Source organism: Capra hircus, chromosome 29 (genome assembly GCF_001704415.2).
Source record: "Capra hircus breed San Clemente chromosome 29, ASM170441v1, whole genome shotgun sequence".
In the NCBI taxonomy this organism is placed as follows: Eukaryota; Metazoa; Chordata; class Mammalia; order Artiodactyla; family Bovidae; genus Capra; species Capra hircus.
In genome coordinates this window covers 29,457,294-29,476,724 of record NC_030836.1, presented here as the reverse complement: position 1 = coordinate 29,476,724, position 19,431 = coordinate 29,457,294, and the positions used below count along the sequence as shown (strand labels likewise).

Genomic DNA, 19,431 nt, shown 5'->3' with positions numbered 1-19,431 from the left:
CCTGGGAGGCAGTGTCTGTGGGAATAGAAAAGAAATGGTTAGAAATTATTTTTCTAACTGAGAAATCAGCAACTGACCCATCCTCACCTTTTTCCCACCTCAACTCCATTCGCCATTCTCTACACCCTCAGTGACGAGCAGGTGTCAGGGGAGGTGGAGTATTGTTTGAGCTAAGAGTATGGGCTCTGGCAGGCAATGGCAACCCACTCCAGTGTTCTTGCCTGGAAGATCCCAGGGACGGGGGAGCCTGGTGGGCTGCCGTCTATGGGGTCGCACAGAGTCGGACACAACTGAAGTGACTTAGCGGCAGCAGCATGGGCTCTGGGGCCAGGCTGCCAGGTTTGTCACACACCAGCTGTGGCAAGTCTTGATCTCTCAGGCTTCTGTTTCCCCATCTGTAAAATGGGGACGCTGATGTGATGATACTTGTAGCTATATTCTAGGGTCGTTAGGAGAGTGAAGTGGAACAGTTCCTGGCACAGAGTAGATAGTTAATCAATAAGTAAAACTGGATAAATGCCAAGAGGAAGCAGGGTGAAGAGTGGATGTGTCAGAATAGACGTGCTTCCATTGTCAGCAGGCAATCCGGAGAGGCCAATTCATCAGGAGTGCTCCCTTCGAAGGCAAGCTGTCTCCGCCAGCTGACGGGATGGCAGGCCTGGAAACAAAGGCCCAGGCAGAGAGTGTCTATGCTTCACTGGGTGGTGAAAAGAAAAAGAAATAACAAGAAGCAAGTATTGTGCTCCTGAAACTGGCTGTCCAAACTGTACCGTCTCTGCCGCCCAACTAAGGAGCTGAAAGAACATTTACATTCATTATAAATTTATCTTTCCAGGAAAAAAAAAAAAAAAACAGTCTTTTTTTCCTCTGGTGAGAAACATGAAAAGAAGATGCTAGAAATTGGCATGAAAATTTAGGTCTCCCTTCCTTAGCTGCAGGAAGGAAAACAATGTGATGAAAAGTTCTGCTGTGTGTTTGGGTGTGTTTATGTTGACTTGGGTGGGGTTGGTTTGAGCTTATTGTTCTTAGCGTTTGGCAAGGATTTGAATTATGTGAAATCAACAGACACACGGGGCCATAGTGTGATATGATTAATCGTGCCAGCTCCACACACAGAAAGCGGGCTGTTTCCTGTGGCCCACACATTGCGAATCAAAGAGAATCCTGAGAACATGTACAATGGGGAGGACAAAACCCACCCACGTGAGGGTGGATTGGCCCCATCATTTCATCATTCTGCCATTCATTCTAGCACCTGTTCCCTCCTGAGAGTGGCCCCTGGCTCAGCTAAAATTACATCTGGTCCATCTTTTCACTGATAATGTAGCTGGCCCCCTGTGCTGGCTTTCCTTACTATGATGCAGACAGGTGCCCCAAAGCCACCCTACTCCGTCGATCAAGATTTCCTCTAACTGCAGATAAGGGGCTGCAGAGAGACACTGCCTCTCCCCCAGGTCCCCCATGGCCATGCTGCTACTGATTGCTCATTTGGAAAGACCAGCCCCATTTCTGGCCCTCCTTCACACTGGTCTTCACTGCTGGCTTCCCTAAGGGCTTCAGCCCAGGTAAGGAATCAAGTGAGGAGGCACAGTGGTGGCCCAGTGGTAAAGAATCTGCCTGCCAATGCAGGAGACATAGGTTCGATCCCTAGTCCAGGAAGAGCCCACCTGCCATGGGGCAGCTAAGCCTGTGCGCCACAACTACTGAGCCTATGTTCTAGAGCCCGGGGGCCACAACGAGAGAAGCTACCCCAGTGGGAAGACCAGGTACTCCAACTAGAGAGTCCCCCCACACGCCCCCCACGTGGCGACTACACAAAGCCCGGGCAGCAGTGAAGACCCAGCACAGCCAAAAACAGATAAATAAATCACCGAAAGAAGAGACGGGGAGAGAATCAGGCGGAGCCCTGCATGAGAGCCTGCTCAGTCGCTTCTGTCCTGTCTGACTCTTGGCAATGCTGTGGACTGTAACCCACCAAGCTCCTCTGTCCGCGGGATTCTCCAGGCAAGAATACTGGAATGGTTGCCATGCCCTCCTCCAGGGGGTCTTCCTGACCCAGGGATTGAACCTGCATCTCCTGCATTACGGGCAGATTCTTTACCGCAGAGCCACCAGACCCTGTTGACATCTTGAAAAAGAAAAAAAGAAATCACGTGAAGGCTTCATCCAAGGTGCCCTGCAAGCAGAACCAGCCGGTCCAGGGCTCCATCGCCTCAGCCCAGGGAGCCCCAGGGAGGGCAGCTATGGCTCAGGGGTGGGCAGGGCATTTGCTCTGTAGATGCCCAACTGTGAACAGCATACAAACCTAGAGTTGGCCAGCTTCCCAAGTAGCCTAGATTGATAAGATGCCAATCAGTTTGATAAAAAAGGCCCCCCCCAAACTGATCCTGGAGGAAGTCAGTGTGTCCATGTTAGGAAATCACCATATCATTCTCTCCCAGGCAGTGTGTGTTCCCTTTTATGTTATTAATTTTTATTAAGGTTCTTTTATAATTAATGACCATTATTATATCTTTCTACACATACTATGGAACCCCACTCTACTATTCATATGCATTGGGGGATAGGACTTGACATATTTTTGAAATAATCACTTCCATTAGGATGTAATATTACCACATCATAGAAAGTCTAGAAACTAGAGAAAAGAAAAAAAAAAAATCAACTCCAATCCCACCCATCTAATGCAAACTCTATTAACATTTTGGTGAATTTCCTTTGAGTCGTCTTCCTATGCATATTTTAACATAGTAGTAATTATCTTCGCTTATATTTTGCGTATTTTCTTTTTTTCACTTGCCATAGTTATCATCTGCAATTTGCACATTATGTAATTCTCATAAATGATTGTTTCAAGGGTTTCATAACATTCCATCAATTCTATAAACCATAATTTATTTAACCCTGTCTCAGTAGTTAAATATGTAGGCTGTTTTTGCTTTTATACTTTTAATTTTTTTTGGTATCTAGGATTATTTTCTGAGAACAGATTCACAAAAGTGGGATTACTGTATCAGAGGGTATGAAGATTATTTTGACTGCTGACTGTTGTTGTTTAGTGGCTAAGTCATGCCTGACTTTTCGACCCTGTGGATTTAACCCACCAGGCTCCTCTGTCCATGGGATTTTCCAGGCAAGAATACTAGAGTGGGTTGCCATTTCCTTCTTCAGGGAATCTTCCCGACCCAGGGATCGAACTCAAGTCTCCTGCTTGGCAAGTGGATTCTTTACCACTAAGCCACCCGGGATGCCCACATTGATGCCAGATTGCTTTCTAATGCATATTCCAGTCTAACCGTAGTCTGTAGGTGTTTTGGTCAGCAGTGTTGAGTTTATGTTATGGCCCATGCCTGGCATTGAGATGGTGACAGTCTGGGTTATCTTGCTCTTTAGAAAGAAGGCCCCTCAAGAAGGTCCTCCTCACACCCCCGAGCACTTCACACCACGGGGCACTTGGTGGATTAGGAGGAACTAACAGGACCTCTGACCAGGGGGGAGGCAGCCTTGAAAGAAACGTCTCAGTGTGTTACTTCGTTAGGATGAAAAGCAGAAAATTAACGTCAGACTCATCGTGCCTAACTCGAGATGCTTGTTTCTGCTTTATAAAGACATTCTCTTACAGAGAGCCACCTGTCCAGCTGTCACCAGATCACACGTAAATAACAGAAAACAAGTCTCCGAGGGGAGTGCTCCGGCTGGAACGTCCTGCTGTCCCTCTCCCCTGCCCCCATGCTTTCCATACCTTTTTACCCCCATGGGGGTTCAGGAGGCTTCAGTGTAAGCCTCTCCCTCTCCTCTATCTCTGTGGGCAAGGTGTAATTAAGAACACCTCCCTTGACACTCCTGGATTTTCTACCTTCAAACAGGCAAAAAACTGGAGCTGTCATTGTCCATTGAAAGACAGTGCTTCTTGAAGAGGCCAGGGTGGTTCATGAGATTTCTCCCAGAAACTCATAGGTGATGCCCTGTAGTATTTCCATTTATGATGAAACTGACTCCTCTTATTTCTGGTACAAATTAGTACTCTGTTCAGATGCAAGACAAGCTCTAAGAAAACTGGCAATAGAGTGCAATTCTGACTTTAGGACTACCACCCAAGCTGTTTATTGTGCAAGAACACTTAGCTTGGAGGGACAGTGACTGGGCATGTAGCAAGTCAGTTAAGACTGATACCCAGCCTAGTGGCCACTCGTCAGTTTGTGTACCCTAGCATGAAGCTATATCCAGTTAATGTTATTATCCTAGGAGTACCATTTGAAAAAATATGTTTCTTTCTTAATTTGGCTTACTCTGGGTCTTAGTTGCGGCTTTCAGAATCTTCAATCTTTGTTTTGACATGTAAGCTCTTAGTTGAGGCATACAGGATCTAGTTCCCTGATCAGGGATCAAACCCAGGCGCCCTGGAAGCACGGAGTCTTAGCCACTGGACGACCAGAGAAGTCCCAGAGTAGCATTTTTAAATGAACTCTTTATTTAAGAACTGTTTTAAATTTACAGAAAGATTGTAAATTAGTACAGAGTCCCCACATGTACCACACCCCGTTTCCTCCATTGTTAATGTCTTCCATAGTATGTGCACTTGTTGTAATTAAGGAATCAATATTTATCCATTATTATTAAGTCCATATTTTATTTAGATGTCCTTAGTTTTTACTCAATGCTCTTTTCTGTCTCAGCCTCCCATCCAGGATACCACATTCCATTTAGCAGTTTTGTCTTCCTTGGTCTGCTCTTAACTGTGGCACTTTATCAGATTTCATTTGTTTTCAAGGATCTTGCCAGTTTTGAAGAGTCCTGGTCAGGAATCTTGTAAGATGTTCTTTGGTTGGAATTTGTCTCATGTTTTCTCATGATTTAGACAGGGATCATTGGTTTGGGGGACGACCTCAAAGGTAAAGGGCCACTTTCGTCACATCGTATTAAGGGTACAATCTATCAACATGACTTGTCACGCTAGAGCTAAACTTTGATCACCTGGCTGAGGTCGTGTTTGTCGGGGTTCTCCAGTTAAAGTTACTCTCTTTTCCCCCACTTTTCATATTGCTTCAGAAGGACATCACTACGTGCAGCCCACAGTTAAGAAGTGGGCAGTCATTCTCCACCATCTCAAGGGCAGTGTACCTACACACACTATTTGGAATTCCATAGCATTGAAATTTATCATTCTCTCTGTTTATTTGCTCTACTTATCTATGCAATCATTGATTTATGAGTCCATACTGCATCCACCTTGGATGAGGGGTATCTCCTTACCGCCACCGTTCCTGACCTTCAACGTGGGATAGCTCCTCTAGGCCCTCCTGTGCCTGCGCAGCCACCACTCCTCGAAGAAGGGCAATGCAAAAGAATGCTCAGACTACCGCACAATTGCACTCATCTCACATGCTAGTAAAGTAATGCTCAAAATTCTCCAAGCCAGACTTCAGCAATACGTGAACCGTGAACTCCCTGATGTTCAAGCTGGTTTTAGAAAAGGCAGAGGAACCAGAGATCAAATTGTCAACATCCGCTGGATCATTGAAAAAGTAAGAGAGTTCCAGAAAAACATCTATTTCTGCTTTATTGACTATGCCAAAGCCTTTGACTGTGTGGATCAAAATAAACTGTTCAAAATTCTGAAAGAGATGGGAATACCAGATCACCTGGCCTGTCTCTTGAGAAATCTGTATGCAGGTCAGAAAGCAACAGTGAGAACTGGACATGGAAAACAGACTGGTTCCAAATAGGAAAAGGAGTACGTCAAGGCTGTATATTGTCACCCTGCTTATTTAACTTATATGCAGAGTACATCATGAGAAACGCTGGACTGGGAGAAGCACAAGCTGGAATCAAGATTGCTGGGAGAAATATCAATAACCTCAGATATGCAGATGACACCACCCTTATGGCAGAAAGTGAAGAGGAACTAAAAAGCCTCTTGATGAAAGTGAAAGAGGAGAGTGAAAAAGTTGGCCTAAAGCTCAACATTCAGAAAACGAAGATCATGGCATCCGGTCCCATCACTTCATGGGAAATAGATGGGGAAACAGGGGAAACAGTGGAAACAGTGGCTGACTTTATTTTTTGGGGCTCCAGGATCACTGCAGATGGTGATTGCAGCCATGAAATTAAAAGACGCTTACTCCTTGGAAGAAAAGTTATGACCAACCTAGATAGTATATTCAAAAGCAGAGACATTACTTTGCCGACTAAGGTCTGTCTAGTCAAGGCTATGGTTTTTCCTGTGGTCATGTATGGATGTGAGAGTTGAACAGTGAAGAAGGCTGAGCACGAAGAATTGATGCTTTTGAACTGTGGTGTTGGAGAAGACTCTTGAGGGTCCCTTGGACTGCAAGGAGATCCAACCAGTCCATTCTGAAGGAGATCAACCCTGGGATTTCTTTGAAAGGAATGATGCTAAAGCTGAAGCTCCAGTACTTTGGCCACCTCATGCGAAGACTTGACTCATTGGAAAAGACTCTGATGCTGGGAGAGACTGGGGGCAGGAGGAGAAGGGGAAGACCCAGGATGAGATGGCTGGATGGCATCACTGACTCGATGGACATGAGTCTGAGTGAACTCCAGGAGTTGGTGATGGACAGGGAGGCCTGGCGTGCTGCGATTCATGGGGTCGCAAAGAGTCAGACACGATTGAGCGACTGAACTGAACTGAACTGCATCCACATCATCAGTATGGATATTTATTTTATACTTTGGGTTATAATCCAATGCCCTTTTATCGCTCACCTTCTTCCATCTTTAAGTGTTAAGTGTTAGTCACTCAGCCAGGCTCCTCTGTCCATGGGATTCTCCAGGTAAGATACTGGAGTGGATTGCCGTTTTCTTCTCCAGGTGATCTTCCCGACCCAGGGATCAAACCCAGGTCTCCTGCATTGCAGGCAGATTCTTTACTGTCTGAGCCACCAGGGAAGCCCCATCTTTAAACATTGGGAATTCTTTTATTTGGTTTCTATTCCGTTGGTATAACCCATCATGGCTGGCTTTTTTTGGACTGTGTTTAGTTGTTTCTCCCAAAACAAAATAGGCTGAAGTCCTGCTGCTGCTGCTGCTAAGTCGCTTAAATCGTGTCCGACCCTGTGCATCCCCATAGACAGCATCCCACCAGGCTCCCCTGTCCCAGGGATTCTCCAGGCAAGAACACTGGAGTGGGTTGCCATTTCCTTTTCCAATGCATGAAATTGAAAAGTGAAAGTGACGTCGCTCAATTGGGTCCGACTCCTAGTGACCCCATGGCCTGCAGCCTAGCAGGCTCCTCCATCCATGGGATTGTCCTCCTAACCCCCAGTATTTCAAGATGTAACCTTTTAGTTTGAAATAGGGTTGTTACAGACAAAACTAGTTAAGAGGGAGCCAAACTGCAGTAGAATAGCCTATGGGGAGAAGATGGCATGTGAGGACAGAGGCAGAGATTGGAGCAACGTCTCTACAAGCTAAGAAATGCAAAAGATCACCCATAAATACTAGAAACCAGGGAGAATCAGGGGAGGAGTCTCCCTTACAAGGTTCAGAAGAGGCATGGCCTTGCTGGCACCTTGATTTTAGACTTCTCTCTGTGTGTGTGTGAGTGTGTGTAGCTTCGTTGTTTCAGACTCTTTGCAACCCCATAGACTGTAGCCCACCAGGCCCCTCTGTCCATGGGATTCTCCAGGCAAGAACACTGGAGCGGTTTGCCATTGCCTTCTCCAAAAGGAACTATAGAAAGAAAGAAAGTGAAGTCACTCAGTCACGTCCTCCTCTTTGCGACCCCATGGACTGTAGCCTACCAGGCTCCTCCATCCATGGAATTTTCCAGGCAGGAGTACTGGAGTGGGGTGCTATTTCCTTCCCCATTTACTAACCCTCTACAACGTCAAATTCAAGATGATATTCTTTTTTTTTAAGCTTCATCATTTGTTGGTGGCTCATCAAAAGAGCTCCACGATTTCCTTTTCTTCTCCAGAGCTAAGGTTGTAAATGAAAGCAGGTGGGCCGGGTGGTCCGTGAAGCCCTCTGGTGCCCTTGCATGACGCACAGGCCAAAGGGAATAGAGGCACCTTCAAGGTCACCTTCTTACATGTGATTCCTGCTGCTGTGGAAGAACAAATGTTTTCATTAGGAAAGGAGATGAGCCCCATTCTTCATAGAATTTTAGTGTCAGAGGAAACCTTAAAAATGAGGTCCAAATAATGTTTTAATGACACAGGGAGAATGCTTATGATAATTTAACATTAAGGGGGAGGAAAAGCATGTTACAAAATTGTTTGATTTCACTCTGCAATACACTATATAATGAGGAAGCAGACTCCACCAAAATATTAACAATGCTTTTCTCTGAGTGGTGGAATAATAGGTGTTTTTAATTATCTTGTTTACACTTTGATGTACTCTCCACGCTTTCTATAATAAGTACACATGACTTGATCTTCTGAAAAGGAATGCTGAGAAACAACTTAAAAGACATCTAGTCCAAGTCACCTCCCCACTGCAGAGGTGAAGAAACCAGTGGCCAGAGAGATTAGATGGTTTGTCCAACATCACGCGCACATTCAACTGAAAAGTCAGGAACCCACGTGCTGGCATAGAGAGTGTCTCTTCCACAGCTCCTGGTCAGCGAGTGGAACACGCCTAGAGTAAGCCCTGGGGAAACAGCACCCCCACTTCCGCCCACACCACACATGCGTCCACAACCCCCTTCCACCTGGTCCAAAACACCCAGAGTTAAAAATGGCTCCCAAACCCTCCCCCTATTTCACCCAGGGGCATGGGAGCCCTTGCCATCTCTAGAGAGGGGAAAGGAATTTTTATTTAGTCTCTGAGATAGGCAGGCCTTGTGCTGGAACTTTATCTCACTGAAACCCAGCAGTGAGAATGGGGGAGAAAAGGACTGACGTTGTTGAGGCTAACTCAACAAACTAAGCCTTAAGGCTGCTTTGTCCCCATTTTACAGATGAAGAGACTGAGGCACACTCATGGCCACCAGGAGCGAAACTGGGATCCAGACTCACCCGACTTTCTGGCCCAAGCCCTCCCATGACCAACATTACCACCCAGCCTCCCTGCTGTAACACGTTTTGGGTGCATATTCAAAGCTCCGTTATGTATTTGTTGAATTTATATAAAGACCTCAATTGTGTCCCATGCCTGAGAGTTCATCAGGCTTTCAGCAGACTCTCAAATAGCACCCTGGAAACACCTGCCAGCCTAGCACAGGTGGCCTGGTCTGTGTCCAAGGTGATGGATATGATGCCAGATGTGGGAATCTGGGCACTTCTGGGTACCCACTTACCTTTGTGCAGGACATCCCCCAAGCTTGATGCCCTGTCAAGAGGCTGCTCCAGGAAGATATATACTGATGAGAAATCTCAGCCCCCAAATTCATTTTTCAAAGAAGCCAAGCAAATCTGGTGATTTATCCTCTGTCATTCTGATCCCAGCATATGTTCCACATCAGGTAAGTGAGATAGAAGGGATGGTTCAGCAAACATTAAGTTAAAAGAAACCCTGTCAGGCTTCCCCACGAATAGCAGGTTTTTATTTAAAGCCACAGAGTAATTAATTACATTGGGTAAAAAGCTGAGGCTCTCTCCCGCACTGCACTTCTCAAATATGTTCAGCAGAAGACATTGTTCTTACACAATCACGGTGCACACACCCACGCTAGCTTTGTGTTTGTGCTGCTTCCTCATTTTTTCTTTTTTTCTTCTCGTCTGCTGTCCTTTCCTGTTTTTCTTTGAATGTGAGACCCTCCCTGTCTCTCTCTCTGTGCTTCCTGCCTATCTTCCCTCTCCTAATCCCCCACCATCTCTTCCCTCCGCTGGGACTCCTGTTTCTAGTTTCAGACATTCCGTCCTCCCTTCCACACACAACTTGGGGCTTCCCGTTACCAGTGGGTGAAGCCAGGCTCAGCCCAGCTCCCCCTCCAACACTGCCTCTGGTGATAGAATCAGAGCTTGTTCTCTTCACCCCTTCTAGCATCTCCTCCTGAAGGTACAGATGCTGGTAGAGCACTTGGTCCTGTCATTTCTGCTTGGTCCTAAGAAGGGAGTCCTACCATGTATCATTAGTTCATGGAATGAATCTGAATAGTAGAGAGTGTCATGACTCTAGCTGGTGACTATAGTAGACTATTTTGGATGGAGCCATGTAGATGCACAGACTGGAGGAAGGGAATAAAATAGTATGGGAAGACATTATCGTTTTATTCGTACATTCATTCAACAAGTATTTATTGGGACTTCCCTGGTGGTTTGGTGGCTAAGATTCCAGGCTCCCAATGCAGGGGGCCTGGATTCACCTCTGGTCAGGAAGCTAGATCCCACACGTTGCAACTGAAGATTCCACATACTTCAACTAAGACCTGGTGCAGCCAAATAAATAAACAAATATTTTTCTTAAAAAGAAGCATTTATTAAGCATCTAATGTGTGCTAACTTTGATATCAAATGTTGAGAATATTAACCTAAAGTAAAATAAGATTCTGATTCTTAACGGTCCAGTTGGTGAGATACACAGTTCAGTTCAGTTCAGTCGCTCAGTCATGTCTGCTTCTTTGTGACCCCATGGACTGCAGCACACCAGGCCTCCCTGTCCATTGCCAACTCCTGGAGTTTACTCTAATTCATGTCCATCGAGTCGGTGACGCCATCCAACCATCTCATCCTCTGTCGTCCCCATCTCCTCCCGCCTTCAATCTTTCCCAGCATCAGGGTCTTTTCCAGTGAGTCAGTGCTTTGCATCAGGTGGCCAAAGTATTGGAGAGACACACGAAAGCAACAAATATAAATACAAAAGGAGATCTTATAAGTAGTGACTGGGCAAGATTTTCTTGGACTACAGGAGAGGATATTATCATCTAGGTGGGGTAGAAAGAAAAAGAGTTAACTAGGTTTTCCAGGAAACAGTTCTGCAAACAAACAGTGTTGCAAAGGAAATAAATGTATTTTAGGAAGAGAGAATAGCCCCGTTCCCAGTTGCAGAGGAATAAAAGGTTGAATCGTGTTGAGAGACCCACTAGAGCACATCTGGAGCATGAGCAAGGGTAGGAGACCCACGGGAGATGAAGCTGCAGGGCTTCAGGGGCAGGTCAAGGAACTTTTCAAGCCCTGCCATGGAGTCCAGACTTCAGTATGTGGACTATAGGGATCAACTGAAGACATTTAAGCGAGAGAATCACTTGGTCTGTCTTGCATTTTTGATGAATCACTGTGGCAGAGGTGTTATTGGCTTATAGGTTTCCAGAACAGGTGGCTGGAGACAACCTTTCAGATAAGAGATGATAAAGGCTCTACCCATAGCCGTGATGATGGACAGAGGTGGCAGGAGCATTTGTCAAGTTTCTGTTGTGTTCTAGGTATTGGGCTGTTCATGTTACCGCATATGTGTGTTCAGAAGCATGTACACAACTGCACAGTTCCTCACACCAGACCTGAGCACACAACTGGTAGACTATGAAATAAGAATGGCAGCTCCTCTGCACCAAAATGCTATAGATGGGATTGAAATAGCTTGTCTTGGTGTTTACTTGGATGACGTGATAGCTTTTGTTCAAGAAGAGCTAACGTGGCATTTTCCACACACCTCTCGTAGGAGTGAATGTCGGCACAACCTTTCTGGAAAGCAGCATGGCCCTACTTTTCAAAAGCTGTAAAACAGGCAATTTTTGTTCCAGCGATTTCTATCCTAGAAATTCAAACTAAGGGAAAAAGTGAGGGATGCGTGTGAAGATTTAGCTAACAGGATATTTATTGCAGCATTGTTGTTATAGCAGAAATATAAAAGCCATTCAAATTGCAATGATTGAGGCCTGGTTTAATGTTATAGCGCGGCTGTACGGTCACGTAGTTTGCAGTCTTTCGGTGCCGTGGAAGTATATTCATGGACATGGAAAGATGTTCACACGGATTTACCCCTCTTCAAAGATGCAGTCTAAATAAAAACGGTTGATTGCTATGTAAACACAACTTTAAGACAGATTCCCTGGCATGCTCTTGCACTAGTTTTCAATATATTTTTAAGTGAAGAAGCAAGCTACAGAGCAACATATATAGTGTGATTCCATTTTAATTAAAAAAAGTATGCGCGTGTGAATTTCATGAATAAATAACCCTAAGAAAGGATGCCATAGCTACTGAAATGTTAATGTATTTATCACTGGTTAGGGAACCATAGGGGTTGGATCATTATTATTTTATTCTTTTGGGTTGTCTATAGTTTTTTTTTTCCATTTATTTGTACAATGGGCATGTATTTCTTTTTAAAATTTATTTAGTTTTAATTGAAGGATAATTGTTTTACATACTGTATTAGTTTCTGCCATACATCAACACTAATCAGCCATAGGTAATACATATGTCCCCTCCGTTATGAGCCTCCCTTCCACCTCCCACCCCATCCCACCCCTCTAGGTTGTCGCAGAGCACCCGTTTGAGCTCCCTTGAGTCATACAGCAGATTCCCTGGCCCTTTATTTTATATATTGTAGTGTATATGTTTCCGTGCTAGCGTAGCATGTGCATGTTTCCATGGTATTTCTTATATTTAAAAAAAGAGGGACTTCCCTGGTGGTCCAGTGGTTAAGAATCTGCCTTCCAGTGTAGGAGATGCAGGTTCAATCCCTGGTCGGGGAACTAAGATCTCACGTGCCACAGGCCAACTAAGCCCACAGACTGCAACTAGAGAGAAGCCATGCGCTGCAACAAAGAGCCAGTGCAGCCGGAAAAGAAGAAAAGAGGAACAAGGGAGCCTATCGCAGTCCTAACAAGCTCGCAGAAAGGCAGCTTACCCTCTCCTGTTGCTTCATTGATGCAGCTATCCTGCTTTATGTACCTATTGTTTCAAGGCACCATGGAAGGTACTAAAGATACAGCAATAATTAAGCATGATTCCTGTCCTCAAGGAGCTTACAGTCTAGCAGGGAAATTGACTAATAGATAAATAGCTATAACATGGTACAGTAGGGAAAACAATGATGAACGTGTTTATAGCGTTTGGTGGGCTCACAAATGAGTCCTGTAGGTGATTAAAACGTGACTTGCACTGTGTGACTGCTGTTCAGCCCCCAATGCCTCTCTTCTTGTCTTGATTAGGAAAGAGGCAGCTTGGTAGGTGGACAGAGGACAGCATGGGAAACCAGCTCTAGTCTGGCCATTTAGCAAATCCAGTTTTCTTGTCTATGAGGCACAACTTTGTCATTTGCTAAGACCTTTCTCTGCCTTCAACCTATCTTTCCAGTCTCACCTTCTACTGTTGCCTTCATTAACCTCACATCCTGCCTCTCACCTGAATGATTACTGTCCTCTCCACCTTGCAGACCCTTTAAGCACTTGGTGACTTAAAACACACCATTCTCTTGACCTCTAACCCAGGCTTCTCGACCTCAGAACTATTGACCTTTGGGGCTGGAGAATTTTGGATGGTGGAGGGGGAGCACGGTGTCATGCCTGTGTTTTGGAGGATGTTTACAGCATCTCTGGCTTCCACTCTTTAGAAGCAGTAGCCTCTAATCAAACCTGTCTCCAGATACTTTCCCTGATGGTCCAGTGGCTACAACTCTGCACTCCCAATGCAGGGGGCCCAGGTTCAATTCCTGGTCAGGGAACTATATCCCACATGCCAGAACTAAGACCCAGGGCAGCCTAATTAATTAACTAATCAATTTTAAAATTAATTGGTTGATTAATTAATGTCCCCAGATGTTGCCAAACATCCTCTGGCAGAAATAAATCTCCCTGGGGTAAGAACCACTGGGATCCCCCATCATGGAACCTCAGAAAGGTCACTTCATTGGTGGGCCTGACCCTTCATCCAGAGAGTAGAAGTACAAGCAAGCAAATGCCTGTGGCTATGGCGGTCATGGTTCATTCAGGTTTACTGGGCTCCCCCTCACCACCACGCTCTACACTGTGCTATGGGATCAGGGGACATGGGGAGAAGCCCTGTGTCTGCCCCTCAGGTTGTGGGAGAAGCCTGTACATGTCCAATGATTACCCAGCAACAGGCTGCAGCATACGAGCGAATCCTGAGCATTCCTGCCCTGCAGTCCAGCTGGCAATGCCACACCAGTTTCCTGGACAGTTTATCTCTTGACATTTGGGTTTTGGTACTGCTCACAGGGGCTTCCTGGTGGTGCTTGTGGTAAAGCAATGCAGGAGACATAAGAGGTGTGGGTTTGATCCCTGGGTGGGGAAGATCCCCTGGAGGAGGGCATGACAACACACTCCAGTATTCTTGCCTGAAGAGTCCCAGGGAGAGAGGAGCCTGGAGGGCTACAGTCTCAAGGAGTGGGACACAACTGAAGCAACTTAGCACGTACGCACGCATGCACCACCCACAGGTGGTCGTGCTGGCATCTTGCAAGACATCCATGCAGCATCTATGGTGCCAAATCAAAATTTCTAGGATCTCAGAAGTCCTCACACGGTCGTCACTCTCCTGGGCTTCTAGGAACTGCTCGGGGCATTGCCATGAAAGCCGGCCACTGTGTCACCCAGGGCTGCTCTGAAAAATGCTCTCTGTGGTGAAGAAGGCAGGCAGGGGACTCGGTGGAGGAAAAAGGACCTCCACTAAACCATCTCCTCCATTCTCTTTGGACGACTGTGAAGTTTAAAATAGTCGACTTCTCTGATGCCAAAATCCCCACGCTTTGGAAACATGTCCTGCAGTGTTTCAAGCTAGAGCTGTTTCTACAGAAGGTCTCTCAAGAGACCGGGATTCACCCTCGTGTTCGCCCACTTGGTGTGCAATGCAAGGCCCACCCGGTCCTGCTGCCACTGTCCTGCAGCCCTGTGTCCCTGCTGAGAGGCATTGCTCTTGTTGTTCACTCGCTCAGTTGTGTCCAGCTCTTTTGCAACCCCATGGACTGTAGCCTGCCAGGCTCCTCTGTCCCTGGGATTTCTCAGGCAAGAATACTGGAGTGGGTTTCCATATTTCCTTCTTTAGGGGACCTTCCCAACCCAGGGATCAAACCCCCGTCTCCTGGGTTGGCTGGTGAATTCTTTACCACTGAGCCGCCAGAGAAGCCCAAGAGGCACTTTTCCAGCACTCGTTCATCGTCTTGTTTGACCCCCCAACCACCCCAGGAAGTAGGTGGCAGTGTCTTTATTCTACTATCAGGAAATTGAGGTTTTGAGAGGTTTCATCACTGGCTAAAGACAGTCAGAACAAGGACCTGAAACCCAGATCTCTGCCTCCCTCCAGGCTCACTGCCCAGCCCCTCAGGAAGCTCTGTCTGAAACACCCCTTTCCTGACCCATGCTCTTCACTCCTGCCTATGTGGGTGTGCAGGGAGCAGAGGACGTGGGAGGGAATCCCCTGCAAGCGAGGCTGGGCTGCTTTCCTGAGTCCAGGCCCCAGCAGAGCAGGCAGAGATTCAGGAAGCCCCCAAAGTGAGGGGCACCCCACAAGGACTGAGCCAGACCTGACTGGGGAAGATGCCCAGACTCCCACCATGCTGCCTCCAGAGGCTAGACCCGCCCCCTTGGAGCCTGGCCCCGCCCCCTTTAGAGTCTGGCCCCTCCCTGTCAGGAAAGGGCTGTGGCCCCCCAGGCTCAGCACCCCTCCACCACTCCCCAGCCACAGGAGTCAGGAGCCTCCAGGCAGCCTCTTTCTTCAAGTTCTTTATGTAAAAGAGCAGAAACATGGCCAGTGTGATGTGAGGAGCCCCAGACTTGCCTTGAGAAGGAGCAAATTCAAATCCCAGCTTTCTCCTTCATCTACAAAATGCAAATAATAGCATTTCTCCCTCCAAGATCTGTGTTAGATTTAAAAATAAAATTTAACTCTTGATATATTCAATATCTTATAATAACCTACAATGGAAAAGAATCTTTAAAAAAGAAAGTATGTATATATACACATACACACACATATGGGTGTGTGTATATATGTGTGTGTATATATAGATAGATTGTATGTGTGTGTGTATGTGTGTGTTTGCTCACTCGAGTCTGACTCTTCAAAACCCCATGGACTGTAGCCCATCAGGCTACCCTGTCCATGGGATTTCCCAGGCAAGAATACTGGAGCAGGTTGCCATTTCCTTCTCCAAGGAATCCTCCTGACCCAGGGATCAAAACTGTGTCTCCTGCATTGCAGGCAGATTCTTGAGCAGGGTACCACCTGGGAAGCCATATGCGTGTGTGTGTATATATATACACACTAAATCACATTGCTCTATGCCAGAAATGAACACAACAATGTAAATCAACTGTATTTCAACTTTTAAAAAAATAAAAGAGAGGGGGAGCCATTGCCAAGACCAATACCAGAAAAAAAAAAAATCACATACATAAGGTATTTTCCAGCACCTGGTCCATGAAAGGCAGTTTTTACTGGGAAATGTTTCCTGAGCACTTACTATGCACCAGGCATAAGAACAGACCTGAGGTCCTGAGGAAAGAGACAGGCTCCGTTGTCCTCAGTGGTCTGGAGAGCCAGGCAGGCAGGGCATGACCGGGCTGTGCAGACTCGCTTAGCTGATTGGGAAGCCAGGGAGGAGGATCATGGTGGTCTCAGGCGCTGGCCCAGGACTCATATTTATCTCCCAGGGAGTTGAGATGGCCCCCTTGGTCATGGAGCCCCCACTACCTACATTGCCCACACAAAGCTGGCTTTATTGGAAGTGTCCACGCTGCTGGGGAAGATCTGTAACTTGATGCTTAACACAGTGGGACCAGGGAGAATTCCATTTTGCTGTCAGGAACCCACTTCCAACGCATCCATCTGAATTTTTAAATCGATGGACTCCTTAAGTGAGCGCATCTGGCAAACAGCTCCTTCTGCCTGCCTCCCACGGCTTGCATATTCTTTGACAGAACAACAGGGAGGTGAACACAGTGATTTCTAAGAATGAGGAGCTGCTCTTCTACCTAGGGAGTTGGGTATCCATTGTTTACCCCAACTGCTTAGAGACAATCAAGCCTAGTGGACAACTGGTTATCAATAGCATAGTGGGGAAACTCCGTTGTGATTTTATCAAGATAAGCCACATTTGGGAGTCCTGGGGTGCAGTGGGGGTCCATCCTGGGCTGATGTCGGGTGGGGCAGCTCATAGGCAGCACCCAGGACTTGTTCAGAACAGCCGGGAGCAGGAGGGCACCTTGACACGTTGTTGTTGTTGTTCAGTCGCTCAGTCGTGTCCAACTCTGCAACTCCAAGGACTGCAGCATGCCAAGCTTCCCTGTCCATCACTCTATCCCGGAGTTTGCTCAAACTCATGTCCACTGAGTCGATGATGCCATCTAGCCCTCTCGTCCTCTGTCGTCCACTTCTCCTCCTGCTCTCAGCATCAGGGTCTTTTCCAGTGAGTCAGTTCTTTACATCAGGTGGCCAAGGTATTGGAGCTTCAGGGTCAGTCCTTCCAGTGAATATTGGGGAGCTTTAGAAAGAGGAGTGGGAGGCTGGGCTACAGCAGGAGCCAGCTGTCAGCTTGGTTTCCACCAAGAGTGCAGATCCAATTGGCTCAGAAGATGGGTCAGCATCTCCAAGAGAGCCCTGCCCTGGGTGAACCAACCCAGCCCAAGGGCTGGGCTGTCCAAAAGAGAAGTTTTCCAACTGGAGCTGAAAGCACTTGACAGGAGCCCCATTCTGTCTCTACCCTGAGGGGTGGGGGTCACGGGTCATGCAGATGCAGAGTGGGGTGAAGGGTGCAGCCCGCACCACTGTCTGCCCCTCTGTTTACAGCTGCACACACACATGCTGCATTAGGCTTGGGTGAGGGCACAGGTGGTGTCTCAGATACAGGTGGTGGCTCAGATACAGGTAGCCCAGAGACTCGATGAAGAAAGCAAAATTCCATAACTGAAGCCAAACCCGGCCACTTCCCCGTCCATCTGCGTGTCTGAGGGCAGAGCCCATCTCAAGACCACGGAGGCCCCAGCCTGCTGCCTAGCACCCAGTGCCCGTCCTCTGGCTCCAGCGGGAGGCGATGGAGGTGGCCACTGGCGTGGATTCCAACGTCTGCCTCCCTCCTCCTGCACACAAAGTGGCTCTTCCTGGGGCCTGTTTCCCTGCTGGGTTAGGGCCCTTGTCCCTAAGCTCCATCTGTACTCCCTACCCCTTCTTCATTAATTTAAAGGGCCTGATGATCCCGTGCCAGAGCCAGTACATGAGTCTCTAGCAGAGTGTGGGCCACAGAAAAGCCATTTGCTGCAAGGGGCTTCCCTCCCGTTTGCCTCCCTCTTTCCTTCCAGGCTTCAGTGTGCTCTCTAACACCCTGGGACCCCCATCATTGCTTCCAACCTGTCACAGGACCTGCATGCTCACCCCAACTTTGTACCTCTCTGCCAAAGTATCTAGGGGACTGTGTGTATGCGTGCATGTCTGCTCCGTCACTCAGCTGTGTCTGACTCTTTTGTGAGTCCACGTGACCCTGTGGACTGTAGCCCACCAGGCTCCTCTTCCATGGGATTCTCCAGGCAAGAATACTGGAGTGGGCTGCCATGCCCTCCTCCAGGGGATCCTCCCAACCCAGGGACCAAACCTGCATCTCTCACGTCTCCTCCATTGGCAGCTGGGTTCTTTAGCACTCGTGCCACCTGAGAAGCCCTGTCTCTGCAGCAGGTAGAGAGTAAACAGGGGACCAGTCTGTGCCCTGCCTCCTGGGGATCTGGAAAGTCTCCATAAGTATCCAAATAATTGAGACTCCCAGAAGGTTTTTTTTTTTTGCTTTCCTTCAATCACTCGTTCAGTACTTACTGTCTCCCAGGTTCAGTGCTGGGAACAGCGACGTGAGAGATGAATAAGGCCTGTGGGTCCCAGGCTCCAAGGGGCTCACAGGAAACACACACACACATACAGCTTGACGCTCTTCCTAGGGCAGCAGCGAGTGCTCTCAGGGCAAGAAGGACTGTGGATTCTCTCCATTACTCATATCTCTGCAATGACCTAGGTTCTAGACCCAGGGTTAGTTCTCACACCTCACTGGGTCTTGAATTAGAGTTCCCCAGAGAAACAGAACCAACAGAATGTGTGCATATATATATATATATATATATATATATGTTTTATATATGTGTGTGTGTGTGTCTTATACATATATTTGTGTGTGTGTGTGTGTGCATATATATATAGAGAGAGAGAGAGAGAGATTGATTGATTGATTGATTTTAGGGAATTGCTCACTCGATTGTGGGGCTGGCAAGTCTAAAGCCTGCAGTGTAGGCCAGCAGGCCAGACACCCAGAGCAGAGCTGCAGTCCGAGTCTGAAGGCCATCTGCAGCCAGGATGCCCTCTCACTCAGGGGAGATCAGTGTTCGTTCTGTTCAGGCCTTTAGGGGAATTAGAAGAAGCCCACGCACAAGTGGAGCCCACTGAAGGACAATAGACTTTACGCCAAGTCCACTGACTTGAATGCAAAATCCAAAAAGCACCATCAGAGAAACAACCAAAATATGTTTAACTGCATATGTGGGCACGGGCATCAGTTGACACATGAAATTAACCATCACTGTCCTTT

General features: G+C 47.1%; 1 protein-coding gene and 1 non-coding gene across 3 annotated transcripts in view; both read left to right on the top strand.

The window, feature by feature from the left end:
- The window catches only part of KIRREL3 (kin of IRRE like 3 (Drosophila)), a 613,428-nt gene that overhangs the window by 226,973 nt on the left and 367,024 nt on the right, over nt 1-19,431 (top strand). The gene's annotated exons all lie outside the window — the stretch shown is intronic.
- Nucleotides 13,503-13,575, top strand: TRNAG-CCC. Its single transcript has one exon. It is a non-coding gene; the product is annotated as a tRNA-Gly (tRNA).